Below are 27828 nucleotides of genomic sequence, written 5' to 3' on the forward strand. Positions count from 1 at the left end.
TTAGAACAAGGGCAGACTAGAAACATATTGGACACTCTGAGGTAAATTCACGTGAAGGCCCTGAGGCTTCCAAAACCTACAAACGCACTGAAGAGGAACACTCCTAAACGGCAGGGTTTCCCCAGTGGAGGAAAGGTGTTCGAACAAGGGCGTTCTCTAGGCAGGTAGGAGACCGTGAGTTAAGTGCTCGCCAATGCACTTCTGCTTCCAAAACGTAAAACCCGCTTCATTCTAAAACCCATTATGGCAGTGTTTTCCCAGTTGAGGAAAGAAGTTAGAAGGACGGTCTGAACGATGCTTGTATACTCTGAGTGAACAGCACACCCAGTCCCTTTGACTGGCAAAACGTATCATCGGTCTTTAGGTGAAGTCTCATTTGAGGCAGTGTGTTCGCAGTTCAGGAAAGAACTCAGAGCAAAGGCGGACGATAAGCATGCTGTAAGCTCTAAGTAAAATGCAGCCTAAGGCCCGTAGGCTTCCAAAACCTATAAAGGCTCTGACTGCGAGGAGGCCTATTCTGCCTTGTGTTCTCCATTCAGGAAAGAACATAGAACAAGGGCAGACTAGAAGCCAGTTGGATACTCTGAATTAAGTGCACTTCCAGTCCCTTATGCTTCCAAATCGTATCAATGCTCTTACGGTGAACAGGCCTATGCGGCCGTGTGTTCCCAGTTCAGGAAAGAACTTAGAACAAGGGTAGACTAGAAGCCCATTGAATACTCTGAGTTAAGTGCACGTCCAGTCCCTTGGGCTTCCAATAGTTATAAATGCTCATAAGCTGAAGAAGCCTATGCAGTCGTGTGTTCACAGTTCTCGAAAGAGCTTAGAACAAGGGAAGCCTGGACGCCAGTTGAATACTCTGAGTTAAGTGCACGTCCAGTCCCTTAGACTTCCAAAATGTTTAAACCCTCTTAATGCGAAGAAACCTATGCGTCCGTGTGTTCCCAGATCAGGAAAGAACTTAGAACAAGCGCACACTAGGAGCCAGTTGGATACTCTGATTAAGAGCACTTCTAGTACCTTAGGCTTCCAAATGTTATAAACGCTCTTAAGGCGAACAGACCTATGCGGCCGTGTGTTCCCAGTTCCGAAAAGAAATTAGTACAAGGGCAGACAAGAATCTTGTTGGATACTCTGAGTTAGGGCACAGAACGACGCTTATGCTTCCAAAACCTAAACGCGATCTTAAAGTGAAGATTCGCAAATGGCAGTTTCTTCCCAGTTTTGGAATTAAGTTAGAACCTGTGCACACAGGAGGCAAGCTGAATACTCTAAGGTAAGTGCACGTAAGACCCTTCTGCTGCCAAAACGTATAATCGCTTTTAAGGTTAAGTCCCATAAATGGCAGTGAGTTCCCAGGTGAGGAAAGATCTTAGAACAAGGGCAGACTAGAAACATGTTGGGGACTCTGAGTTAAATTGAAGTGAACGCCCTTTTGCTTCCAAAACCTACAAACGCACAGAAGATGAACACTCCAAAATGGCAGTGATTCTCCTGTGGAGGAAAGTTGTTCGAACAAGGGCGGTCTCTGGGCAGGTAGAATACTTTAGATAAGGGCCCGCCAATGCGCTTCTGCTTCCAAAACGTAAAATCCATTCTAGCAGTGTTTTCCCAGTTAAGGAAAGAAGTTAGAACAAGGACGGTCTGACGATACTTGTATTCTCTGCATGAAGAGCAACCCAGTCCCTTAGACTGCCAAAACGTATCATCGCTCTTTAGGTGAAGTCTCATTTGAGGCAGTGTGTTCGCAGTTCAAGAAAGAACGCAGAGCAAAGGTGGACCACAAGCAGTTGTAAGCTCTAAGTACAACCAGACTAAGGCCGTAGGCTTCCAAAACGTAGAAAGGCTCTTCCTGCGAGGAGGCCTATTCTGCCGAGTGTTCCCAGTTCAGGAAAGAACTTGGAACAAGGGCAGACTAGAGACTAGTTGCATACTCTGAGATTAGTGCACGTCCAGTCCCTTACGCTTCCAATACGTATGAATGCTCTTACGGCAAAGAGGCCTATGCGGCCGTGTGTTCCCAGTTCAGGAAAGACCTTAGAACAAGGGCAGAGTAGGAGCCAGATGGATACTCTGAGTTAAGTGCACTTCTAATCCCTTAGGCTTCCAAATGTTATAAACGCTCTTAAGGCGAACAGGCCTATGCGGCCTTGTGTTCCCAGTTCCGAAAAGAACTTAGTACAAGGGCAGACAAGAATCTTGCTGGATCATCTGAGTTAGGGCACACAACGACGCTTATGCCTCCAAAACCTAAACGCGATCTTCAAGTGAAGATTCACAAATGGCAGTTTGTTCCCAGTTATGGAATGAAGTTAGAACCTGGGCGCACTGAAGGCATGTTGAATACTCTAAGGTAATTGCACGCTGTCCCTTCTGCTGCCAAAACGTATAATCGCTCTTAAGGTTAAGTCCCATAAGTGGCAGCCAGTTCCTAGGTGAGGAAAGATCTTAGAACAAGGGCAGACTAGAAACATATTGGACACTCTGAGGTAAATTCACGTGAAGGCCCTGAGGCTTCCAAAACCTACAAACGCACTGAAGAGGAACACTCCTAAACGGCAGGGTTTCCCCAGTGGAGGAAAGGTGTTCGAACAAGGGCGTTCTCTAGACAGGTAGGAGACCGTGAGTTAAGTGCTCGCCAATGCACTTCTGCTTCCAAAACGTAAAACCCGCTTCATTCTAAAACCCATTCTGGCAGTGTTTTCCCAGTTGAGGAAAGAAGTTAGAAGGACGGTCTGAACGATGCTTGTATACTCTGAGTGAACAGCACACCCAGTCCCTTTGACTGGCAAAACGTATCATCGGTCTTTAGGTGAAGTCTCATTTGAGGCAGTGTGTTCGCAGTTCAGGAAAGAACTCAGAGCAAAGGCGGACGATAAGCATGCTGTAAGCTCTAAGTAAAATGCAGGCTAAGGCCCGGAGGCTTCCAAAACCTATAAAAGCTCTTACGGCGAGGAGGCCTATTCTGCCTTGTCTTCTCCATTCAGGAAAGAACATAGAACAAGGGCAGACTAGAAGCCAGTTGGATACTCTGAGTTAAGTGCACGTCCAGTCCCTTATGCTTCCAAATCGTATCAATGCTCTTACAGCGAACAGGCCTATGCGGCCGTGTGTTCCTAGTTCAGGAAAGAACTTAGAACAAAGGTAGGCTAGAAGCCCGTTGAATACTCTGAGTTAAGTGCACTTCCAGTCCCTAAGGCTTCCAATACGTAAAAATGCTCGTAAGGTGAAGAGGCCTATGTGGTCGTGTGTTCCCAGTTCTCGAAAGAACTTAGAACAAGGAAAGACTGGAAGCCAGCTGAATATTCTGAGTTAAGTGCACGTCCAGTCCCTTAGACTTCCAAAATGTGTAAAACTCTTAAGGCGACGAGGCCTATGTGGCTGTGTGTTCCCAGTACAGGAAGGATTTAGAACAAGGGCAGATAGACGCCAGTTGGATACTCTGAGTTAAGTGCACTTCCAGTCCCTTATGCTTCAAATTCGTATCAATGTTCTTACGGGGAACAGGTCTATGCGGACATGTGTTCCCAGTTCAGGAAAGAACTGAGAACAAGGGCAGACTAGAAGCCAGTTGAATTCTCTGAGTTAAGTGCACGTCCAATCCCCAAGGCTTCCAATACGTATAAATGCTCATAAGGTAAAGAGGCCTATGCCGTCGTGAGTTCCCAGTTCTTGAAAGAACTTAGAACAAGGGAAGACTGGAAGCCACCTGAATACTCTGAGTTAAGTGCACGTCCAGTCCCTTAGACTTCCAAAATGTGAAAACCCTCTTAAGGCGAACAGGCCTATGCAGCCGTGTGTTCCCAGTTCAGGAAAGAACTTAGAACAAAGGTAGACTAGGAGCCAGTTGGATACTCGGAGTTAAGTGCACGTCCAGTCCCTATGCTTCCAATACGTTTAAATGTCCTTAAGGCAAAGAGGCCTATGCGGCCTTGTGTTCACAGTTCAGGAAAGACCTTAGAACAAGGGCAGACTAGGAGCCAGTTGGATACTCTGGGTTTAGTGCAATTCTAATCCCTTAAGCTTCCAAGTGTTATAAACGCTCTTAAGGCGAACAGGCCTATGCGACCGTGTGTTCCAGTTCAGGATAGAACTTTAGTACAAGGGCAGACAAGAATCTTGTTGGATACTCTGAGTTAGGGCACACAACGACGCTTATTCTTCCAAAACCTAAACGCGATCTTAAAGTGAAGACTCACAAAAGGCAGTTTGTTCCCAGTTACGGAATGAATTAGAACCTGGGCGCACTGGAGGCAAGTTGTATACTCTAAGGTAAGTGCACGCAAGTCCCTTCTGCTTTCAAAACGTATAATCGCTCTTAAGGTTAAGTCCCATAAGTTTCAGCGAGTTCCTAGGTTAGGAAAGATCTTAGAACAAGGGCGGACTAGAAACATGTGGACACTCTGAGTTAAATTGAAGTGAACGCCCTTTTGCTTCCAAAACCTACAAACGCACAGAAGATGAACACTCTAAAATGGCAGTGTTTCTCCTCTGGAGGAAAGGTGTTCGAACAAGGGCGGTCTCTGGGCAGGTAGAAGACCCTGAGATAAGTGTCGGGCAATGGGCTCCTGCTTCCAAAACGTAAAATCACGATTAATACTAAAACCCATTCTAGCAGTGTTTTCCCAGTTAAGGAAAGAAGTTAGAACAAGGACGGTCTGACGATACTTGTATTCTCTGAGTGAAGAGAACACCCAGTCCCTTAGACTGCCAAAACGTATCATCGCTCTTTAGGTGAAGTCTCATTTGAGGCAGTGTGTTCGCAGTTCAAGAAAGAACACAGAGCAAAGGTGGACCACAAGCAGTTGTAAGCTCTAAGTAAAACCAGGCTATGGCCGTAGGCTTCCAAAACGTATAAAGGCTCTTACCGCGAGGAGGCCTATTCTGCCGCGTATTCCCAGTTCAGGAAAGAACTTGGAACAAGGGCAGACTAGAAACTAGTTGCATACTCTGAGATTAGTGCACGTCCAGTCCCTTACGCTTCCAATACGTATAAATGCTCTTACGGTAAACAGGCCTATGCGGCCGTGTGTTCCCAGTTCAGGAAAGACCTTAGAACAAGGGCAGACTAGGAGACAGTTGGATACTCTGAGTTAAGTGCACTTCAAATCCCTTATGCTTCGAAATGTTATAAACGCTCTTACGGCGAACAGGCCTATGCGGCCTTGTGTTCCCAGTTCAGGAAAAAACTTAGAACAAAGGTAGTCTAGAAGAAGGTTGAATACTCTGAGTTAAGTGCACGTCCAGTCCCTAAGGCTTCCAATACGAATAAATGCTCATAAGTTGAAGAGGCCTATGCGGTCGGGTGTTCCCAGTTCTGGAAAGACCTTAGAACAAGGGTAGATTGGAAGCCAGTAGAATACTCTGTGCTAAGTGCACGTCCAGTCCCTTAGACTTCCAAAATGTGTAAACACTCTTAAGGCGAACAGGCCTATGCAGCCGTGTGTTCCCAGTTCAGAAAAGAACTTAGTACAAGGGCAGACAAGAATCTTGTTGGATACTCTGAGTTAGGGCACACAACGACGCTTATGCTTAAAAAACCTAAACGCGATCTTCAAGTGAAGATTCACAAATGGCAGTTTGTTCCCAGTTACGGAATGAAGTTAGAACCTGGGCGCACTAGAGGCAAGTTGTATACTCTAAGGTAAGTGCACGCTGTCCCTTCTGCTGCCAAAACGTATAATCGCTCTTAAGGTTAAGTCCCATAAGTGGCAGCCAGTTCCTAGGTGAGGAAAGATCTTAGAACAAGGGCAGACTAGAAACATATTGGACACTCTGAGTTAAATTCAAGTGAAGGCCCTGATGCTTCCCAAACCTACAAATGCACTGAAGATGAACACTCCAAAATGGCAGTGTTTCTCCTGTGGAGGAAAAGTGTTCGAACAAGGGCGGTCTCTGGGCAGGTAGAAGACCCTGAGATAAGTGCTGGGCAATGCGCTTCTGCTTCCAAAAGGTAAAATCCCGGTTAATACTAAAACCCGTTCTAGCAGTGTTTTCCCAGTTAAGGAAAGAAGTTAGAACAAGGACGGTCTGACGATACTTGTATTCTCTGAGTGAAGAGCACACCCAGTCCCTTAGACTGCCAAAACGTATCATCGCTCTTTAGGTGAAGTCTCATTTGAGGCAGTGTGTTCGCAGTTCAAGAAAGAACACAGAGCAAAGGTCGACCACAAGCAGTTGTAAGCTCTAAGTAAAACCAGGCTATGGCTGTAGGCTTCCAAAACGTAGAAAGGCTCTTACTGCGAGGAGGCCTATTCTGCCGCATGTTCCCAGTTCAGGAAAGAACTTGGAACAAGGGCAGACTAGAAACTAGTTGCATACTCTGAGATTAGTGCACGTCCAGTCCCTTACGCTTCCAATACGTATGAATGCTCTTACGGCAAAGAGGCCTATGCGGCCGTGTGTTCCCAGTTCAGGAAAGACCTTAGAACAAGGGCAGAGTAGGAGCCAGATGGATACTCTGAGTTAAGTGCACTTCTAATCCCTTAGGCTTCCAAATGTTATAAACGCTCTTAAGGCGAACAGGCCTATGCGGCCTTGTGTTCCCAGTTCCGAAAAGAACTTAGTACAAGGGCAGACAAGAATCTTGCTGGATCATCTGAGTTAGGGCACACAACGACGCTTATGCTTCCAAAACCTAAACGCGATCTTCAAGTGAAGATTCACAAATGGCAGTTTGTTCCCAGTTATGGAATGAAGTTAGAACCTGGGCGCACTGAAGGCATGTTGAATACTCTAAGGTAATTGCACGCTGCCCCTTCTGCTGCCAAAACGTATAATCGCTCTTAAGGTTAAGTCCCATAAGTGGCAGCCAGTTCCTAGGTGAGGAAAGATCTTAGAACAAGGGCAGACTAGAAACATATTGGACACTCTGAGGTAAATTCACGTGAAGGCCCTGAGGCTTCCAAAACCTACAAACGCACTGAAGAGGAACACTCCTAAACGGCAGGGTTTCCCCAGTGGAGGAAAGGTGTTCGAACAAGGGCGTTCTCTAGGCAGGTAGGAGACCGTGAGTTAAGTGCTCGCCAATGCACTTCTGCTTCCAAAACGTAAAACCCGCTTCATTCTAAAACCCATTATGGCAGTGTTTTCCCAGTTGAGGAAAGAAGTTAGAAGGACGGTCTGAACGATGCTTGTATACTCTGAGTGAACAGCACACCCAGTCCCTTTGACTGGCAAAACGTATCATCGGTCTTTAGGTGAAGTCTCATTTGAGGCAGTGTGTTCGCAGTTCAGGAAAGAACTCAGAGCAAAGGCGGACGATAAGCATGCTGTAAGCTCTAAGTAAAATGCAGCCTAAGGCCCGTAGGCTTCCAAAACCTATAAAGGCTCTGACTGCGAGGAGGCCTATTCTGCCTTGTGTTCTCCATTCAGGAAAGAACATAGAACAAGGGCAGACTAGAAGCCAGTTGGATACTCTGAATTAAGTGCACTTCCAGTCCCTTATGCTTCCAAATCGTATCAATGCTCTTACGGTGAACAGGCCTATGCGGCCGTGTGTTCCCAGTTCAGGAAAGAACTTAGAACAAGGGTAGACTAGAAGCCCATTGAATACTCTGAGTTAAGTGCACGTCCAGTCCCTTGGGCTTCCAATAGTTATAAATGCTCATAAGCTGAAGAAGCCTATGCAGTCGTGTGTTCACAGTTCTCGAAAGAGCTTAGAACAAGGGAAGCCTGGACGCCAGTTGAATACTCTGAGTTAAGTGCACGTCCAGTCCCTTAGACTTCCAAAATGTTTAAACCCTCTTAATGCGAAGAAACCTATGCGTCCGTGTGTTCCCAGATCAGGAAAGAACTTAGAACAAGCGCACACTAGGAGCCAGTTGGATACTCTGATTAAGAGCACTTCTAGTACCTTAGGCTTCCAAATGTTATAAACGCTCTTAAGGCGAACAGACCTATGCGGCCGTGTGTTCCCAGTTCCGAAAAGAAATTAGTACAAGGGCAGACAAGAATCTTGTTGGATACTCTGAGTTAGGGCACAGAACGACGCTTATGCTTCCAAAACCTAAACGCGATCTTAAAGTGAAGATTCGCAAATGGCAGTTTCTTCCCAGTTTTGGAATTAAGTTAGAACCTGTGCACACAGGAGGCAAGCTGAATACTCTAAGGTAAGTGCACGTAAGACCCTTCTGCTGCCAAAACGTATAATCGCTTTTAAGGTTAAGTCCCATAAATGGCAGTGAGTTCCCAGGTGAGGAAAGATCTTAGAACAAGGGCAGACTAGAAACATGTTGGGGACTCTGAGTTAAATTGAAGTGAACGCCCTTTTGCTTCCAAAACCTACAAACGCACAGAAGATGAACACTCCAAAATGGCAGTGATTCTCCTGTGGAGGAAAGTTGTTCGAACAAGGGCGGTCTCTGGGCAGGTAGAATACTTTAGATAAGGGCCCGCCAATGCGCTTCTGCTTCCAAAACGTAAAATCCATTCTAGCAGTGTTTTCCCAGTTAAGGAAAGAAGTTAGAACAAGGACGGTCTGACGATACTTGTATTCTCTGCATGAAGAGCAACCCAGTCCCTTAGACTGCCAAAACGTATCATCGCTCTTTAGGTGAAGTCTCATTTGAGGCAGTGTGTTCGCAGTTCAAGAAAGAACGCAGAGCAAAGGTGGACCACAAGCAGTTGTAAGCTCTAAGTACAACCAGGCTAAGGCCGTAGGCTTCCAAAACGTAGAAAGGCTCTTCCTGCGAGGAGGCCTATTCTGCCGAGTGTTCCCAGTTCAGGAAAGAACTTGGAACAAGGGCAGACTAGAGACTAGTTGCATACTCTGAGATTAGTGCACGTCCAGTCCCTTACGCTTCCAATACGTATGAATGCTCTTACGGCAAAGAGGCCTATGCGGCCGTGTGTTCCCAGTTCAGGAAAGACCTTAGAACAAGGGCAGAGTAGGAGCCAGATGGATACTCTGAGTTAAGTGCACTTCTAATCCCTTAGGCTTCCAAATGTTATAAACGCTCTTAAGGCGAACAGGCCTATGCGGCCTTGTGTTCCCAGTTCCGAAAAGAACTTAGTACAAGGGCAGACAAGAATCTTGCTGGATCATCTGAGTTAGGGCACACAACGACGCTTATGCCTCCAAAACCTAAACGCGATCTTCAAGTGAAGATTCACAAATGGCAGTTTGTTCCCAGTTATGGAATGAAGTTAGAACCTGGGCGCACTGAAGGCATGTTGAATACTCTAAGGTAATTGCACGCTGTCCCTTCTGCTGCCAAAACGTATAATCGCTCATAAGGTTAAGTCCCATAAGTGGCAGCCAGTTCCTAGGTGAGGAAAGATCTTAGAACAAGGGCAGACTAGAAACATATTGGACACTCTGAGGTAAATTCACGTGAAGGCCCTGAGGCTTCCAAAACCTACAAACGCACTGAAGAGGAACACTCCTAAACGGCAGGGTTTCCCCAGTGGAGGAAAGGTGTTCGAACAAGGGCGTTCTCTAGACAGGTAGGAGACCGTGAGTTAAGTGCTCGCCAATGCACTTCTGCTTCCAAAACGTAAAACCCGCTTCATTCTAAAACCCATTCTGGCAGTGTTTTCCCAGTTGAGGAAAGAAGTTAGAAGGACGGTCTGAACGATGCTTGTATACTCTGAGTGAACAGCACACCCAGTCCCTTTGACTGGCAAAACGTATCATCGGTCTTTAGGTGAAGTCTCATTTGAGGCAGTGTGTTCGCAGTTCAGGAAAGAACTCAGAGCAAAGGCGGACGATAAGCATGCTGTAAGCTCTAAGTAAAATGCAGGCTAAGGCCCGGAGGCTTCCAAAACCTATAAAAGCTCTTACGGCGAGGAGGCCTATTCTGCCTTGTCTTCTCCATTCAGGAAAGAACATAGAACAAGGGCAGACTAGAAGCCAGTTGGATACTCTGAGTTAAGTGCACGTCCAGTCCCTTATGCTTCCAAATCGTATCAATGCTCTTACAGCGAACAGGCCTATGCGGCCGTGTGTTCCTAGTTCAGGAAAGAACTTAGAACAAAGGTAGGCTAGAAGCCCGTTGAATACTCTGAGTTAAGTGCACTTCCAGTCCCTAAGGCTTCCAATACGTAAAAATGCTCGTAAGGTGAAGAGGCCTATGTGGTCGTGTGTTCCCAGTTCTCGAAAGAACTTAGAACAAGGAAAGACTGGAAGCCAGCTGAATATTCTGAGTTAAGTGCACGTCCAGTCCCTTAGACTTCCAAAATGTGTAAAACTCTTAAGGCGACGAGGCCTATGTGGCTGTGTGTTCCCAGTACAGGAAGGATTTAGAACAAGGGCAGATAGACGCCAGTTGGATACTCTGAGTTAAGTGCACTTCCAGTCCCTTATGCTTCAAATTCGTATCAATGTTCTTACGGGGAACAGGTCTATGCGGACATGTGTTCCCAGTTCAGGAAAGAACTGAGAACAAGGGCAGACTAGAAGCCAGTTGAATTCTCTGAGTTAAGTGCACGTCCAATCCCTAAGGCTTCCAATACGTATAAATGCTCATAAGGTAAAGAGGCCTATGCCGTCGTGAGTTCCCAGTTCTTGAAAGAACTTAGAACAAGGGAAGACTGGAAGCCACCTGAATACTCTGAGTTAAGTGCACGTCCAGTCCCTTAGACTTCCAAAATGTGAAAACCCTTTTAAGGCGAACAGGCCTATGCAGCCGTGTGTTCCCAGTTCAGGAAAGAACTTAGAACAAAGGTAGACTAGGAGCCAGTTGGATACTCGGAGTTAAGTGCACGTCCAGTCCCTATGCTTCCAATACGTTTAAATGTCCTTAAGGCAAAGAGGCCTATGCGGCCTTGTGTTCACAGTTCAGGAAAGACCTTAGAACAAGGGCAGACTAGGAGCCAGTTGGATACTCTGGGTTTAGTGCAATTCTAATCCCTTAAGCTTCCAAGTGTTATAAACGCTCTTAAGGCGAACAGGCCTATGCGACCGTGTGTTCCAGTTCAGGATAGAACTTTAGTACAAGGGCAGACAAGAATCTTGTTGGATACTCTGAGTTAGGGCACACAACGACGCTTATTCTTCCAAAACCTAAACGCGATCTTAAAGTGAAGACTCACAAAAGGCAGTTTGTTCCCAGTTACGGAATGAATTAGAACCTGGGCGCACTGGAGGCAAGTTGTATACTCTAAGGTAAGTGCACGCAAGTCCCTTCTGCTTTCAAAACGTATAATCGCTCTTAAGGTTAAGTCCCATAAGTTTCAGCGAGTTCCTAGGTTAGGAAAGATCTTAGAACAAGGGCGGACTAGAAACATGTGGACACTCTGAGTTAAATTGAAGTGAACGCCCTTTTGCTTCCAAAACCTACAAACGCACAGAAGATGAACACTCTAAAATGGCAGTGTTTCTCCTCTGGAGGAAAGGTGTTCGAACAAGGGCGGTCTCTGGGCAGGTAGAAGACCCTGAGATAAGTGTCGGGCAATGGGCTCCTGCTTCCAAAACGTAAAATCACGATTAATACTAAAACCCATTCTAGCAGTGTTTTCCCAGTTAAGGAAAGAAGTTAGAACAAGGACGGTCTGACGATACTTGTATTCTCTGAGTGAAGAGAACACCCAGTCCCTTAGACTGCCAAAACGTATCATCGCTCTTTAGGTGAAGTCTCATTTGAGGCAGTGTGTTCGCAGTTCAAGAAAGAACACAGAGCAAAGGTGGACCACAAGCAGTTGTAAGCTCTAAGTAAAACCAGGCTATGGCCGTAGGCTTCCAAAACGTATAAAGGCTCTTACCGCGAGGAGGCCTATTCTGCCGCGTATTCCCAGTTCAGGAAAGAACTTGGAACAAGGGCAGACTAGAAACTAGTTGCATACTCTGAGATTAGTGCACGTCCAGTCCCTTACGCTTCCAATACGTATAAATGCTCTTACGGTAAACAGGCCTATGCGGCCGTGTGTTCCCAGTTCAGGAAAGACCTTAGAACAAGGGCAGACTAGGAGACAGTTGGATACTCTGAGTTAAGTGCACTTCAAATCCCTTATGCTTCGAAATGTTATAAACGCTCTTACGGCGAACAGGCCTATGCGGCCTTGTGTTCCCAGTTCAGGAAAAAACTTAGAACAAAGGTAGTCTAGAAGAAGGTTGAATACTCTGAGTTAAGTGCACGTCCAGTCCCTAAGGCTTCCAATACGAATAAATGCTCATAAGTTGAAGAGGCCTATGCGGTCGGGTGTTCCCAGTTCTGGAAAGACCTTAGAACAAGGGTAGATTGGAAGCCAGTAGAATACTCTGTGCTAAGTGCACGTCCAGTCCCTTAGACTTCCAAAATGTGTAAACACTCTTAAGGCGAACAGGCCTATGCAGCCGTGTGTTCCCAGTTCAGAAAAGAACTTAGTACAAGGGCAGACAAGAATCTTGTTGGATACTCTGAGTTAGGGCACACAACGACGCTTATGCTTAAAAAACCTAAACGCGATCTTCAAGTGAAGATTCACAAATGGCAGTTTGTTCCCAGTTACGGAATGAAGTTAGAACCTGGGCGCACTAGAGGCAAGTTGTATACTCTAAGGTAAGTGCACGCTGTCCCTTCTGCTGCCAAAACGTATAATCGCTCTTAAGGTTAAGTCCCATAAGTGGCAGCCAGTTCCTAGGTGAGGAAAGATCTTAGAACAAGGGCAGACTAGAAACATATTGGACACTCTGAGTTAAATTCAAGTGAAGGCCCTGATGCTTCCCAAACCTACAAATGCACTGAAGATGAACACTCCAAAATGGCAGTGTTTCTCCTGTGGAGGAAAAGTGTTCGAACAAGGGCGGTCTCTGGGCAGGTAGAAGACCCTGAGATAAGTGCTGGGCAATGCGCTTCTGCTTCCAAAAGGTAAAATCCCGGTTAATACTAAAACCCGTTCTAGCAGTGTTTTCCCAGTTAAGGAAAGAAGTTAGAACAAGGACGGTCTGACGATACTTGTATTCTCTGAGTGAAGAGCACACCCAGTCCCTTAGACTGCCAAAACGTATCATCGCTCTTTAGGTGAAGTCTCATTTGAGGCAGTGTGTTCGCAGTTCAAGAAAGAACACAGAGCAAAGGTCGACCACAAGCAGTTGTAAGCTCTAAGTAAAACCAGGCTATGGCTGTAGGCTTCCAAAACGTAGAAAGGCTCTTACTGCGAGGAGGCCTATTCTGCCGCATGTTCCCAGTTCAGGAAAGAACTTGGAACAAGGGCAGACTAGAAACTAGTTGCATACTCTGAGATTAGTGCACGTCCAGTCCCTTACGCTTCCAATACGTATGAATGCTCTTACGGCAAAGAGGCCTATGCGGCCGTGTGTTCCCAGTTCAGGAAAGACCTTAGAACAAGGGCAGAGTAGGAGCCAGATGGATACTCTGAGTTAAGTGCACTTCTAATCCCTTAGGCTTCCAAATGTTATAAACGCTCTTAAGGCGAACAGGCCTATGCGGCCTTGTGTTCCCAGTTCCGAAAAGAACTTAGTACAAGGGCAGACAAGAATCTTGCTGGATCATCTGAGTTAGGGCACACAACGACGCTTATGCTTCCAAAACCTAAACGCGATCTTCAAGTGAAGATTCACAAATGGCAGTTTGTTCCCAGTTATGGAATGAAGTTAGAACCTGGGCGCACTGAAGGCATGTTGAATACTCTAAGGTAATTGCACGCTGCCCCTTCTGCTGCCAAAACGTATAATCGCTCTTAAGGTTAAGTCCCATAAGTGGCAGCCAGTTCCTAGGTGAGGAAAGATCTTAGAACAAGGGCAGACTAGAAACATATTGGACACTCTGAGGTAAATTCACGTGAAGGCCCTGAGGCTTCCAAAACCTACAAACGCACTGAAGAGGAACACTCCTAAACGGCAGGGTTTCCCCAGTGGAGGAAAGGTGTTCGAACAAGGGCGTTCTCTAGGCAGGTAGGAGACCGTGAGTTAAGTGCTCGCCAATGCACTTCTGCTTCCAAAACGTAAAACCCGCTTCATTCTAAAACCCATTATGGCAGTGTTTTCCCAGTTGAGGAAAGAAGTTAGAAGGACGGTCTGAACGATGCTTGTATACTCTGAGTGAACAGCACACCCAGTCCCTTTGACTGGCAAAACGTATCATCGGTCTTTAGGTGAAGTCTCATTTGAGGCAGTGTGTTCGCAGTTCAGGAAAGAACTCAGAGCAAAGGCGGACGATAAGCATGCTGTAAGCTCTAAGTAAAATGCAGCCTAAGGCCCGTAGGCTTCCAAAACCTATAAAGGCTCTGACTGCGAGGAGGCCTATTCTGCCTTGTGTTCTCCATTCAGGAAAGAACATAGAACAAGGGCAGACTAGAAGCCAGTTGGATACTCTGAATTAAGTGCACTTCCAGTCCCTTATGCTTCCAAATCGTATCAATGCTCTTACGGTGAACAGGCCTATGCGGCCGTGTGTTCCCAGTTCAGGAAAGAACTTAGAACAAGGGTAGACTAGAAGCCCATTGAATACTCTGAGTTAAGTGCACGTCCAGTCCCTTGGGCTTCCAATAGTTATAAATGCTCATAAGCTGAAGAAGCCTATGCAGTCGTGTGTTCACAGTTCTCGAAAGAGCTTAGAACAAGGGAAGCCTGGACGCCAGTTGAATACTCTGAGTTAAGTGCACGTCCAGTCCCTTAGACTTCCAAAATGTTTAAACCCTCTTAATGCGAAGAAACCTATGCGTCCGTGTGTTCCCAGATCAGGAAAGAACTTAGAACAAGCGCACACTAGGAGCCAGTTGGATACTCTGATTAAGAGCACTTCTAGTACCTTAGGCTTCCAAATGTTATAAACGCTCTTAAGGCGAACAGACCTATGCGGCCGTGTGTTCCCAGTTCCGAAAAGAAATTAGTACAAGGGCAGACAAGAATCTTGTTGGATACTCTGAGTTAGGGCACAGAACGACGCTTATGCTTCCAAAACCTAAACGCGATCTTAAAGTGAAGATTCGCAAATGGCAGTTTCTTCCCAGTTTTGGAATTAAGTTAGAACCTGTGCACACAGGAGGCAAGCTGAATACTCTAAGGTAAGTGCACGTAAGACCCTTCTGCTGCCAAAACGTATAATCGCTTTTAAGGTTAAGTCCCATAAATGGCAGTGAGTTCCCAGGTGAGGAAAGATCTTAGAACAAGGGCAGACTAGAAACATGTTGGGGACTCTGAGTTAAATTGAAGTGAACGCCCTTTTGCTTCCAAAACCTACAAACGCACAGAAGATGAACACTCCAAAATGGCAGTGATTCTCCTGTGGAGGAAAGTTGTTCGAACAAGGGCGGTCTCTGGGCAGGTAGAATACTTTAGATAAGGGCCCGCCAATGCGCTTCTGCTTCCAAAACGTAAAATCCATTCTAGCAGTGTTTTCCCAGTTAAGGAAAGAAGTTAGAACAAGGACGGTCTGACGATACTTGTATTCTCTGCATGAAGAGCAACCCAGTCCCTTAGACTGCCAAAACGTATCATCGCTCTTTAGGTGAAGTCTCATTTGAGGCAGTGTGTTCGCAGTTCAAGAAAGAACGCAGAGCAAAGGTGGACCACAAGCAGTTGTAAGCTCTAAGTACAACCAGGCTAAGGCCGTAGGCTTCCAAAACGTAGAAAGGCTCTTCCTGCGAGGAGGCCTATTCTGCCGAGTGTTCCCAGTTCAGGAAAGAACTTGGAACAAGGGCAGACTAGAGACTAGTTGCATACTCTGAGATTAGTGCACGTCCAGTCCCTTACGCTTCCAATACGTATGAATGCTCTTACGGCAAAGAGGCCTATGCGGCCGTGTGTTCCCAGTTCAGGAAAGACCTTAGAACAAGGGCAGAGTAGGAGCCAGATGGATACTCTGAGTTAAGTGCACTTCTAATCCCTTAGGCTTCCAAATGTTATAAACGCTCTTAAGGCGAACAGGCCTATGCGGCCTTGTGTTCCCAGTTCCGAAAAGAACTTAGTACAAGGGCAGACAAGAATCTTGCTGGATCATCTGAGTTAGGGCACACAACGACGCTTATGCCTCCAAAACCTAAACGCGATCTTCAAGTGAAGATTCACAAATGGCAGTTTGTTCCCAGTTATGGAATGAAGTTAGAACCTGGGCGCACTGAAGGCATGTTGAATACTCTAAGGTAATTGCACGCTGTCCCTTCTGCTGCCAAAACGTATAATCGCTCATAAGGTTAAGTCCCATAAGTGGCAGCCAGTTCCTAGGTGAGGAAAGATCTTAGAACAAGGGCAGACTAGAAACATATTGGACACTCTGAGGTAAATTCACGTGAAGGCCCTGAGGCTTCCAAAACCTACAAACGCACTGAAGAGGAACACTCCTAAACGGCAGGGTTTCCCCAGTGGAGGAAAGGTGTTCGAACAAGGGCGTTCTCTAGACAGGTAGGAGACCGTGAGTTAAGTGCTCGCCAATGCACTTCTGCTTCCAAAACGTAAAACCCGCTTCATTCTAAAACCCATTCTGGCAGTGTTTTCCCAGTTGAGGAAAGAAGTTAGAAGGACGGTCTGAACGATGCTTGTATACTCTGAGTGAACAGCACACCCAGTCCCTTTGACTGGCAAAACGTATCATCGGTCTTTAGGTGAAGTCTCATTTGAGGCAGTGTGTTCGCAGTTCAGGAAAGAACTCAGAGCAAAGGCGGACGATAAGCATGCTGTAAGCTCTAAGTAAAATGCAGGCTAAGGCCCGGAGGCTTCCAAAACCTATAAAAGCTCTTACGGCGAGGAGGCCTATTCTGCCTTGTCTTCTCCATTCAGGAAAGAACATAGAACAAGGGCAGACTAGAAGCCAGTTGGATACTCTGAGTTAAGTGCACGTCCAGTCCCTTATGCTTCCAAATCGTATCAATGCTCTTACAGCGAACAGGCCTATGCGGCCGTGTGTTCCTAGTTCAGGAAAGAACTTAGAACAAAGGTAGGCTAGAAGCCCGTTGAATACTCTGAGTTAAGTGCACTTCCAGTCCCTAAGGCTTCCAATACGTAAAAATGCTCGTAAGGTGAAGAGGCCTATGTGGTCGTGTGTTCCCAGTTCTCGAAAGAACTTAGAACAAGGAAAGACTGGAAGCCAGCTGAATATTCTGAGTTAAGTGCACGTCCAGTCCCTTAGACTTCCAAAATGTGTAAAACTCTTAAGGCGACGAGGCCTATGTGGCTGTGTGTTCCCAGTACAGGAAGGATTTAGAACAAGGGCAGATAGACGCCAGTTGGATACTCTGAGTTAAGTGCACTTCCAGTCCCTTATGCTTCAAATTCGTATCAATGTTCTTACGGGGAACAGGTCTATGCGGACATGTGTTCCCAGTTCAGGAAAGAACTGAGAACAAGGGCAGACTAGAAGCCAGTTGAATTCTCTGAGTTAAGTGCACGTCCAATCCCTAAGGCTTCCAATACGTATAAATGCTCATAAGGTAAAGAGGCCTATGCCGTCGTGAGTTCCCAGTTCTTGAAAGAACTTAGAACAAGGGAAGACTGGAAGCCACCTGAATACTCTGAGTTAAGTGCACGTCCAGTCCCTTAGACTTCCAAAATGTGAAAACCCTCTTAAGGCGAACAGGCCTATGCAGCCGTGTGTTCCCAGTTCAGGAAAGAACTTAGAACAAAGGTAGACTAGGAGCCAGTTGGATACTCGGAGTTAAGTGCACGTCCAGTCCCTATGCTTCCAATACGTTTAAATGTCCTTAAGGCAAAGAGGCCTATGCGGCCTTGTGTTCACAGTTCAGGAAAGACCTTAGAACAAGGGCAGACTAGGAGCCAGTTGGATACTCTGGGTTTAGTGCAATTCTAATCCCTTAAGCTTCCAAGTGTTATAAACGCTCTTAAGGCGAACAGGCCTATGCGACCGTGTGTTCCAGTTCAGGATAGAACTTTAGTACAAGGGCAGACAAGAATCTTGTTGGATACTCTGAGTTAGGGCACACAACGACGCTTATTCTTCCAAAACCTAAACGCGATCTTAAAGTGAAGACTCACAAAAGGCAGTTTGTTCCCAGTTACGGAATGAATTAGAACCTGGGCGCACTGGAGGCAAGTTGTATACTCTAAGGTAAGTGCACGCAAGTCCCTTCTGCTTTCAAAACGTATAATCGCTCTTAAGGTTAAGTCCCATAAGTTTCAGCGAGTTCCTAGGTTAGGAAAGATCTTAGAACAAGGGCGGACTAGAAACATGTGGACACTCTGAGTTAAATTGAAGTGAACGCCCTTTTGCTTCCCAAACCTACAAACGCACAGAAGATGAACACTCCAAAATGGCAGTGTTTCTCCTCTGGAGGAAAGGTGTTCGAACAAGGGCGGTCTCTGGGCAGGTAGAAGACCCTGAGATAAGTGTCGGGCAATGGGCTTCTGCTTCCAAAACGTAAAATCACGATTAATACTAAAACCCATTCTAGCAGTGTTTTCCCAGTTAAGGAAAGAAGTTAGAACAAGGACGGTCTGACGATACTTGTATTCTCTGAGTGAAGAGAACACCCAGTCCCTTAGACTGCCAAAACGTATCATCGCTCTTTAGGTGAAGTCTCATTTGAGGCAGTGTGTTCGCAGTTCAAGAAAGAACACAGAGCAAAGGTGGACCACAAGCAGTTGTAAGCTCTAAGTAAAACCAGGCTAAGGCCGTAGGCTTCCAAAACGTATAAAGGCTCTTACTGCGAGGAGGCCTATTCTGCCGCGTATTCCCAGTTCAGGAAAGAACTTGGAACAAGGGCAGACTAGAAACTAGTTGCATACTCTGAGATTAGTGCACGTCCAGTCCCTTACGCTTCCAATACGTATAAATGCTCTTACGGTAAACAGGCCTATGCGGCCGTGTGTTCCCAGTTCAGGAAAGACCTTAGAACAAGGGCAGACTAGGAGACAGTTGGATACTCTGAGTTAAGTGCACTTCAAATCCCTTATGCTTCGAAATGTTATAAACGCTCTTACGGCGAACAGGCCTATGCGGCCTTGTGTTCCCAGTTCAGGAAAAAACTTAGAACAAAGGTAGTCTAGAAGAAGGTTGAATACTCTGAGTTAAGTGCACGTCCAGTCCCTAAGGCTTCCAATACGAATAAATGCTCATAAGTTGAAGAGGCCTATGCGGTCGGGTGTTCCCAGTTCTGGAAAGACCTTAGAACAAGGGTAGACTGGAAGCCAGTAGAATACTCTGTGCTAAGTGCACGTCCAGTCCCTTAGACTTCCAAAATGTGTAAACACTCTTAAGGCGAACAGGCCTATGCGGCCGTGTGTTCCCAGTTCAGAAAAGAACTTAGTACAAGGGCAGACAAGAATCTTGTTGGATACTCTGAGTTAGGGCACACAACGACGCTTATGCTTAAAAAACCTAAACGCGATCTTCAAGTGAAGATTCACAAATGGCAGTTTGTTCCCAGTTACGGAATGAAGTTAGAACCTGGGCGCACTAGAGGCAAGTTGTATACTCTAAGGTAAGTGCACGCTGTCCCTTCTGCTGCCAAAACGTATAATCGCTCTTAAGGTTAAGTCCCATAAGTGGCAGCCAGTTCCTAGGTGAGGAAAGATCTTAGAACAAGGGCAGACTAGAAACATATTGGACACTCTGAGTTAAATTCAAGTGAAGGCCCTGATGCTTCCCAAACCTACAAATGCACTGAAGATGAACACTCCAAAATGGCAGTGTTTCTCCTGTGGAGGAAAAGTGTTCGAACAAGGGCGGTCTCTGGGCAGGTAGAAGACCCTGAGATAAGTGCTGGGCAATGCGCTTCTGCTTCCAAAAGGTAAAATCCCGGTTAATACTAAAACCCGTTCTAGCAGTGTTTTCCCAGTTAAGGAAAGAAGTTAGAACAAGGACGGTCTGACGATACTTGTATTCTCTGAGTGAAGAGCACACCCAGTCCCTTAGACTGCCAAAACGTATCATCGCTCTTTAGGTGAAGTCTCATTTGAGGCAGTGCGTTCGCAGTTTAAGAAAGAACGCAGAGCAAAGGTGGACCACAAGCAGTTGTAAGCTCTAAGTAAAACCAGGCTATGGCTGTAGGCTTCCAAAACGTAGAAAGGCTCTTAATGCGAGGAGGCCTATTCTGCCGCATGTTCCCAGTTCAGGAAAGAACTTGGAACAAGGGCAGACTAGAAACTAGTTGCATACTCTGAGATTAGTGCACGTCCAGTCCCTTACGCTTCCAATACGTATGAATGCTCTTACGGCAAACAGGCCTATGCGGCCGTGTGTTCCCAGTTCAGGAAAGACCTTAGAACAAGGGCAGACTTGAAGCCAGTTGAATACTCTGAGTTAAGTGCACGTCCAGTCCCTTAGGCTTCCAGTACGTATAAATGCTCCTAAGTTGAAGAGGCCTATTCGGCCGTGTGTTCCCAGTTCAGAAAGAACTTAGTACAAGTGCAGACAAGAATCTTGTTGGATACTCTGAGTTAGGGCACACAACGACGCTTATGCTTCCAAAACCTAAACGCGATCTTCAAGTGAAGATTCACAAATGGCAGTGTGTTCCCAGTTATGGAATGAAGTTAGAACCTGGGCGCACTGAAAGCAAGTTGAATACTCTAAGGTAAGTGCACGCTGTCCCTTCTGCTGCCAAAACGTATAATCGCTCTTAGGTTAAGTCCCATAAGTGGCAGCCATTTCCTAGGTGAGGAAAGATCTTAGAACAAGGGCAGACTAGAAACATATTGGACACTCTGAGTTAAATTCACGTGAAGGCCCTGATGCTTCCAAAACCTACAAACACACTGAAGATGAACACTCCTAAACGGCAGGGTTTCCCCAATGGAGGAAAGGTGTTCGAACAAGGGCGTTCTCTAGGCAGGTAGGAGACCGTGAGTTAAGTGCTCGCCAATGCACTTCTGCTTCCAAAACATAAAATCCCGCTTCATTCTAAAACCCATTCTGGCAGTGTTCTCCCAGTTGAGGAAAGAAGTTAGAAGGACGGTCTGAACGCTGCTTGTATACTCTGAGTGAACAGCACACCCAGTCCCTTTGACTGGCAAAACGTATCATCGGTCTTTAGGTGAAGTCTCATTTGAGGCAGTGTGTTCACAGTTCAGGAAAGAACTCAGAGCAAAGGCGGACGATAAGCATGCTGTAAGCTCTAAGTAAAATGCAGGCTAAGGCCCGGAGGCTTCCAAAACCTATAAAGGCTCTTACGGCGAGGAGGCCTATTCTGCCTTGTGTTCTCCATTCAGGAAAGAACATAGAACAAGGGCAGACTAGAAGCCAGTTGGATACTCTGAATTAAGTGCACGTCCAGTCCCTTATGCTTCCAAATCGTATCAATGCTCTTACGGTGAACAGGCCTATGCGGCCGTGTGTTCCCAGTTCAGGAAAGAACTTAGAACAAGGGTAGACTAGAAGCCCGTTGAATACTCTGAGTTAAGTGCACGTCCAGTCCCTTAGGCTTCCAATAGGTATAAATGCTCATAAGCTGAAGAAGCCTATGCGGTCGTGTGTTCACAGTTCTCGAAAGAGCTTAGAACAAGGGAAGCCTGGAAGCCAGTTGAATACTCTGAGTTAAGTGCACGTCCAGTCCCTTAGACTTCCAAAATGTTTAAACACTCTTAATGCGAAGAGACCTATGCGTCCGTGTGTTCCCAGATCAGGAAAGAACTTAGAACAAGCGCACACTAGGAGCCAGTTGGATACTCTGATTAAGAGCACTTCTAGTACCTTAGGCTTCCAAATGTTATAAACGCTCTTAAGGCGAACAGACCTATGCGGCCGTGTGCTCCCAGTTCCGAAAAGAAATTAGTACAAGGGCAGACAAGAATCTTGTTGGATACTCTGAGTTAGGGCACAGAACGACGCTTATGCTTCCAAAACCTAAACGCGATCTTAAAGTGAAGATTCGCAAATGGCAGTTTCTTCCCAGTTTTGGAATTAAGTTAGAACCTGTGCACACAGGAGGCAAGCTGAATACTCTAAGGGAAGTGCACGTAAGACCCTTTTGCTGCCAAAACGTATAATCGCTCTTAAGGTGAAGTCCCATAAGTGGCAGCGAGTTCCTAGGTGAGGAAAGATCTTAGAACAAGGGCGGACTAGAAACGTGTTGGACACTCTGAGTTAAAATGAAGTGAACGCCCTTTTGCTTCCAAAACCTACAAACGCACAGAAGATGAACACTCCAAAATGGCAGTGTTTCGCCTGTGGAGGAAAGGTGTTCGAACAAGGGCAGTCTCTAGGCAGCTAGAAGACCCTGAGATAAGTGCCGGGCAATGCGCTTCTGCTTCCAAAACATAAAATCCCGGTTAATACTAAAACCCATTCTAGCAGTGTTTTCCCAGTTAAGGAAAGAAGTTAGAACAAGGACGATCTGACGATACTTGTATTCTCTGCGTGAAGAGCACACCCAGTCCCTTAGACTGCCAAAACGTATCATCGCTCTTTAGGTGAAGTCTCATTTGAGGCAGTGTGTTCGCAGTTCAAGAAAGAACGCAGAGCAAAGGTGGACCACAAGCAGTTGTAAGCTCTAAGTAAAACCAGGCTATGGCCGTAGGCTTCCAAAACGTAGAAAGGCTCTTACTGCGAGGAGGCCTATTCTGCCGCATGTTCCCAGTTCAGGAAAGAACTTGGAACAAGGGCAGACTAGAAACTAGTTGCATACTCTGAGATTAGTGCACGTCCAGTCCCTTACGCTTCCAATACGTATGAATGCTCTTACGGCAAAGAGGCCTATGCGGCCGTGTGTTCCCAGTTCAGGAAAGACCTTAGAACAAGGGCAGAGTAGGAGCCAGATGGATACTCTGAGTTAAGTGCACTTCTAATCCCTTAGGCTTCCAAATGTTATAAACGCTCTTAAGGCGAACAGGCCTATGCGGCCTTGTGTTCCCAGTTCCGAAAAGAACTTAGTACAAGGGCAGACAAGAATCTTGCTGGATCATCTGAGTTAGGGCACACAACGACGCTTATGCTTCCAAAGCCTAAACGCGATCTTCAAGTGAAGATTCACAAATGGCAGTTTGTTCCCAGTTATGGAATGAAGTTAGAACCTGGGCGCACTGAAGGCATGTTGAATACTCTAAGGTAATTGCACGCTGCCCCTTCTGCTGCCAAAACGTATAATCGCTCTTAAGGTTAAGTCCCATAAGTGGCAGCCAGTTCCTAGGTGAGGAAAGATCTTAGAACAAGGGCAGACTAGAAACATATTGGACACTCTGAGGTAAATTCACGTGAAGGCCCTGAGGCTTCCTAAACCTACAAACGCACTGAAGAGGAACACTCCTAAACGGCAGGGTTTCCCCAGTGGAGGAAAGGTGTTCGAACAAGGGCGTTCTCTAGGCAGGTAGGAGACCGTGAGTTAAGTGCTCGCCAATGCACTTCTGCTTCCAAAACGTAAAATCCCGCTTCATTCTAAAACCCATTCTGGCAGTGTTTTCCCAGTTGAGGAAAGAAGTTAGAAGGACGGTCTGAATGATGCTTGTATACTCTGAGTGAACAGCACACCCAGTCCCTTTGACTGGCAAAACGTATCATCGGTCTTTAGGTGAAGTCTCATTTGAGGCAGTGTGTTCGCAGTTCAGGAAAGAACTCAGAGCAAAGGCGGACGATAAGCATGCTGTAAGCTCTAAGTAAAATGCAGGCTAAGGCCCGGAGGCTTCCAAAACCTATAAAAGCTCTTACGGCGAGGAGGCCTATTCTGCCTTGTCTTCTCCATTCAGGAAAGAACATAGAACAAGGGCAGACTAGAAGCCAGTTGGATACTCTGAATTAAGTGCACGTCCAGTCCCTTATGCTTCCAAATCGTATCAATGCTCTTACGGTGAACAGGCCTATGCGGCCGTGTGTTCCCAGTTCAGGAAAGAACTTAGAACAAGGGTAGACTAGAAGCCCATTGAATACTCTGAGTTAAGTGCACGTCCAGTCCCTTAGGCTTCCAATAGTTATAAATGCTCATAAGCTGAAGAAGCCTATGCGGTCGTGTGTTCACAGTTCTCGAAAGAGCTTAGAACAAGGGAAGCCTGGAAGCCAGTTGAATACTCTGAGTTAAGTGCACGTCCAGTCCCTTAGACTTCCAAAATGTTTAAACCCTCTTAATGCGAAGAGACCTATGCGTCCGTGTGTTCCCAGATCAGGAAAGAACTTAGAACAAGCGCACACTAGGAGCCAGTTGGATACTCTGATTAAGAGCACTTCTAGTACCTTAGGCTTCCAAATGTTATAAACGCTCTTAAGGCGAACAGACCTATGCGGCCGTGTGTTCCCAGTTCCGAAAAGAAATTAGTACAAGGGCAGACAAGAATCTTGTTGGATACTCTGAGTTAGGGCACAGAACGACGCTTATGCTTCCAAAACCTAAACGCGATCTTAAAGTGAAGATTCGCAAATGGCAGTTTCTTCCCAGTATTGGAATTAAGTTAGAACCTGTGCACACAGGAGGCAAGCTGAATACTCTAAGGTAAGTGCACGTAAGACCCTTCTGCTGCCAAAACGTATAATCGCTTTTAAGGTTAAGTCCCATAAATGGCAGTGAGTTCCCAGGTGAGGAAAGATCTTAGAACAAGGGCAGACTAGAAACATGTTGGGGACTCTGAGTTAAATTGAAGTGAACGCCCTTTTGCTTCCAAAACCTACAAACGCACAGAAGATGAACACTCCAAAATGGCAGTGATTCTCCTGTGGAGGAAAGTTGTTCGAAGAAGGGCGGTCTCTGGGCAGGTAGAATACTTTAGATAAGGGCCCGCCAATGCGCTTCCGCTTCCAAAACGTAAAATCCATTCTAGCAGTGTTTTCCCAGTTAAGGAAAGAAGTTAGAACAAGGACGGTCTGACGATACTTGTATTCTCTGCATGAAGAGCAACCCAGTCCCTTAGACTGCCAAAACGTATCATCGTTCTTTAGGTGAAGTCTCATTTGAGGCAGTGTGTTCGCAGTTCAAGAAAGAACACAGAGCAAAGGTGGACCACAAGCAGTTGTAAGCTCTAAGTACAACCAGGCTAAGGCCGTAGGCTTCCAAAACGTATAAAGGCTCTTACTGCGAGGAGGCCTATTCTGCCGAGTGTTCCCAGTTCAGGAAAGAACTTGGAACAAGGGCAGACTAGAAACTAGTTGCATACTCTGAGATTAGTGCACGTCCAGTCCCTTACGCTTCCAATACGTATGAATGCTCTTACGGCAAAGAGGCCTATGCGGCCGTGTGTTCCCAGTTCAGGAAAGACCTTAGAACAAGGGCAGAGTAGGAGCCAGATGGATACTCTGAGTTAAGTGCACTTCTAATCCCTTAGGCTTCCAAATGTTATAAACGCTCTTAAGGCGAACAGGCCTATGCGGCCTTGTGTTCCCAGTTCCGAAAAGAACTTTGTACAAGGGCAGACAAGAATCTTGCTGGATCATCTGAGTTAGGGCACACAACGACGCTTATGCCTCCAAAACCTAAACGCGATCTTCAAGTGAAGATTCACAAATGGCAGTTTGTTCCCAGTTACGGAATGAAGTTAGAACCTGGGCGCACTGAAGGCATGTTGAATACTCTAAGGTAATTGCACGCTGTCCCTTCTGCTGCCAAAACGTATAATCGCTCTTAAGGTTAAGTCCCATAAGTGGCAGCCAGTTCCTAGGTGAGGAAAGATCTTAGAACAAGGGCAGACTAGAAACATATTGGACACTCTGAGGTAAATTCACGTGAAGGCCCTGAGGCTTCCAAAACCTACAAACGCACTGAAGAGGAACACTCCTAAACGGCAGGGTTTCCCCAGTGGAGGAAAGGTGTTCGAACAAGGGCGTTCTCTAGACAGGTAGGAGACCGTGAGTTAAGTGCTCGCCAATGCACTTCTGCTTCCAAAACGTAAAATCCCGCTTCATTCTAAAACCCATTCTGGCAGTGTTTTCCCAGTTGAGGAAAGAAGTTAGAAGGACGGTCTGAACGATGCTTGTATACTCTGAGTGAACAGCACACCCAGTCCCTTTGACTGGCAAAACGTATCATCGGTCTTTAGGTGAAGTCTCATTTGAGGCAGTGTGTTCGCAGTTCAGGAAAGAACTCAGAGCAAAGGCGGACGATAAGCATGCTGTAAGCTCTAAGTAAAATGCAGGCTAAGGCCCGGAGGCTTCCAAAACCTATAAAAGCTCTTACGGCGAGGAGGCCTATTCTGCCTTGTCTTCTCCATTCAGGAAAGAACATAGAACAAGGGCAGACTAGAAGCCAGTTGGATATTCTGAGTTAAGTGCACGTCCAGTCCCTTATGCTTCCAAATCGTATCAATGCTCTTACAGCGAACAGGCCTATGCGGCCGTGTGTTCCTAGTTCAGGAAAGAACTTAGAACAAAGGTAGGCTAGAAGCCCGTTGAATACTCTGAGTTAAGTGCACTTCCAGTCCCTAAGGCTTCCAATACGTAAAAATGCTCGTAAGGTGAAGAGGCCTATGTGGTCGTGTGTTCCCAGTTCTCGAAAGAACTTAGAACAAGGAAAGACTGGAAGCCAGCTGAATATTCTGAGTTAAGTGCACGTCCAGTCCCTTAGACTTCCAAAATGTGTAAAACTCTTAAGGCGACGAGGCCTATGTGGCTGTGTGTTCCCAGTACAGGAAGGATTTAGAACAAGGGCAGATAGACGCCAGTTGGATACTCTGAGTTAAGTGCACTTCCAGTCCCTTATGCTTCAAATTCGTAACAATGTTCTTACGGGGAACAGGTCTATGCGGACATGTGTTCCCAGTTCAGGAAAGAACTGAGAACAAGGGCAGACTAGAAGCCAGTTGAATTCTCTGAGTTAAGTGCACGTCCAATCCCTAAGGCTTCCAATACGTATAAATGCTCATAAGGTAAAGAGGCCTATGCCGTCGTGAGTTCCCAGTTCTTGAAAGAACTTAGAACAAGGGAAGACTGGAAGCCACCTGAATACTCTGAGTTAAGTGCACGTCCAGTCCCTTAGACTTCCAAAATGTGAAAACCCTCTTAAGGCGAACAGGCCTATGCAGCCGTGTGTTCCCAGTTCAGGAAAGAACTTAGAACAAAGGTAGACTAGGAGCCAGTTGGATACTCGGAGTTAAGTGCACGTCCAGTCCCTATGCTTCCAATACGTTTAAATGTCCTTAAGGCAAAGAGGCCTATGCGGCCTTGTGTTCACAGTTCAGGAAAGACCTTAGAACAAGGGCAGACTAGGAGCCAGTTGGATACTCTGGGTTTAGTGCAATTCTAATCCCTTAAGCTTCCAAGTGTTATAAACGCTCTTAAGGCGAACAGGCCTATGCGACCGTGTGTTCCAGTTCAGGATAGAACTTTAGTACAAGGGCAGACAAGAATCTTGTTGGATACTCTGAGTTAGGGCACACAACGACGCTTATTCTTCCAAAACCTAAACGCGATCTTAAAGTGAAGACTCACAAAAGGCAGTTTGTTCCCAGTTACGGAATGAATTAGAACCTGGGCGCACTGGAGGCAAGTTGTATACTCTAAGGTAAGTGCACGCAAGTCCCTTCTGCTTTCAAAACGTATAATCGCTCTTAAGGTTAAGTCCCATAAGTTTCAGCGAGTTCCTAGGTTAGGAAAGATCTTAGAACAAGGGCGGACTAGAAACATGTGGACACTCTGAGTTAAATTGAAGTGAACGCTCTTTTGCTTCCAAAACCTACAAACGCACAGAAGATGAACACTCTAAAATGGCAGTGTTTCTCCTCTGGAGGAAAGGTGTTCGAACAAGGGCGGTCTCTGGGCAGGTAGAAGACCCTGAGATAAGTGTCGGGCAATGGGCTTCTGCTTCCAAAACGTAAAATCACGATTAATACTAAAACCCATTCTAGCAGTGTTTTCCCAGTTAAGGAAAGAAGTTAGAACAAGGACGGTCTGACGATACTTGTATTCTCTGAGTGAAGAGAACACCCAGTCCCTTAGACTGCCAAAACGTATCATCGCTCTTTAGGTGAAGTCTCATTTGAGGCAGTGTGTTCGCAGTTCAAGAAAGAACACAGAGCAAAGGTGGACCACAAGCAGTTGTAAGCTCTAAGTAAAACCAGGCTAAGGCCGTAGGCTTCCAAAACGT

This window comes from Meles meles, chromosome 12 (assembly GCF_922984935.1).
Source record: "Meles meles chromosome 12, mMelMel3.1 paternal haplotype, whole genome shotgun sequence".
Classification (NCBI taxonomy): Eukaryota; Metazoa; Chordata; class Mammalia; order Carnivora; family Mustelidae; genus Meles; species Meles meles.